The sequence below is a fragment of the Acomys russatus genome, chromosome 29 (genome assembly GCF_903995435.1).
Source record: "Acomys russatus chromosome 29, mAcoRus1.1, whole genome shotgun sequence".
Classification (NCBI taxonomy): domain Eukaryota; kingdom Metazoa; phylum Chordata; class Mammalia; order Rodentia; family Muridae; genus Acomys; species Acomys russatus.
In genome coordinates, this window is record NC_067165.1 from 16,656,312 (window position 1) to 16,658,126 (window position 1,815).

General features: G+C 45.6%; 1 pseudogene; it reads right to left on the reverse strand.

The window, feature by feature from the left end:
• Nucleotides 1-932: 932 nt before the first annotated feature.
• LOC127212074 (anaphase-promoting complex subunit CDC26-like) lies at nt 933-1,265 on the reverse strand (annotated as a pseudogene).
• Between the last annotated feature and the right edge of the window lie 550 nt (nt 1,266-1,815).

The window sequence follows — 1,815 nt, forward strand, 5'->3', positions numbered from 1 at the left end:
CTTAGGGGTCATTAATAAAACTGGAATAAAGGTTTTGTAGAAAAGCTTGGAGCAGGAAGAGGAAGCTGCGCATCCCCCTTTATCTCCACCTTCCCACACACAGCACTCACGAACTACCCCAAAGCCCAGGTAAAACCCAGCTAAGGAGTCTCTTTGACACTTGATTCTAGATGTCCTGGCTTCCACAGCTGGTTGTTCCATCCCTGGATTTTATGGTTAAAAATGGGGCGTGGTGCGAAAGTATCCAGAGTGGCTCTCAGTTGAGTTCCTGCCGCAAGAGTTCTTAGTCCCAAGCAAAGAACAGAATGCCTCGTGCTAGAGCTGCCCACGCTTCCCTCACTGTGTGATACCTTCCAATAAATGGATTTGACTCTCGACAGTTTCTTCATTAGAATCCAGTCTCCACATGGGCAGGGATCTTTGTCTTGGTTTGTTTGTTTGTTTTGTTTTTGACATTTTGAGACAAGGTTTCTCTTTACCCCAGCCTAGCCTCCCAGCTCATGAGACTCCACCTCAGCCTCCCAAGAGCGGGATTACAACTGACAGCACTTCCATTTGGGATCTCTGTTGCTCAAAGCATGGTCAGCAGCCGCCAAATACTGAATGAACGGGTTAAGTGAAAGTCCAAGGGACCAAGTGCAAGTGTTCTAGGTTTGGGGATTTTGGTAGAGACAAGGAGAGTGACATCACTCTGGTAGCAGCTGATTGTCAACGCTGGGGATTAGCGGAACTACTGCCTTAAGGATGTCTCACATTTTTCCAAAAATATATTATTTTTAATGGGTACGCTTCCCACAGCGCAATTTTCCAGAAACAACCCAAATTTGGCTTCTAGCTTTTCAGAAAGGTTGAACAGTAGTAATTTCACCCAGAAGTTCTTTCTCCCCGCGGGAGACAGAAGACACTCTGCTAGGTTGTTCACACTTAATTCTCTAATTCTGGTTGTATTTCTACCATCATTGTATTTCGTCCCAGGGGTCTGGCATGCAAGAGAATCCATCTCTAAAATTCAAAGTTTCCAAACTGAGGCGTGTGGCTTTTGGACTTGAGCTGGGGCTTATAACCAATTCGACCTTTAACTATTTGTCCCCGGCTGGGCTGTTGGGGTCACTGCTGAGCCCAGCGGCTCCTCCATCACTGTTTCCTACCACGCCTTCCACATCTTCCTTCTGTTTCTTACAGGTCTCCAAGTCCTTTCAAATGTCACAGACTTCTTCAGTGTCATCGAGTTTGAGCTCCAGGTGCATTGGTTTTCGTCACAGCATATCGAAACCAACACCAGGAGCCAGACCCGGAGAGCTGTGGGCTGTTAAAAAATGGTGAGAGGGGAAAAGCTTCGGGTGGCACGTCTCAGCTACAAATAGATGAATCAATTCACGGGATTATCCACAGGATCTAAGCAGGTCCTAAATGGGTATGTCATTCATTAACCAGATGCCTCCTGTGCTGAGCTATAGGAGTCTAAAGTCACCGTTGCAATCTCTTTTCAGGCCTCTGGAGTTTCCCAGAACCTCAACTCCCACCATGATGCCATTGCTGCACAAACGGAACTCTAGGATGTATATTTTTAATGTTCCTAAAGGCATGTATTAGTTTGCTAAGGCTGCCCTAAAAGAAAAAAAAATAAAGAAAGAAAGAAAAGAAAAGAAAAAACAAAACACTGTACACAGGGTGGCTAAAACAATGGGCATTTATTTTCTCACGGTCCTGGAAGCTAGGGCCCCTTTCTTCCCATAGTCTCACCCCACCTGGTGTCACTAAGACCAAATTTCCTCTTTAAAGGTTCAGTCAACACATGACGTCGAGAAAACAAAC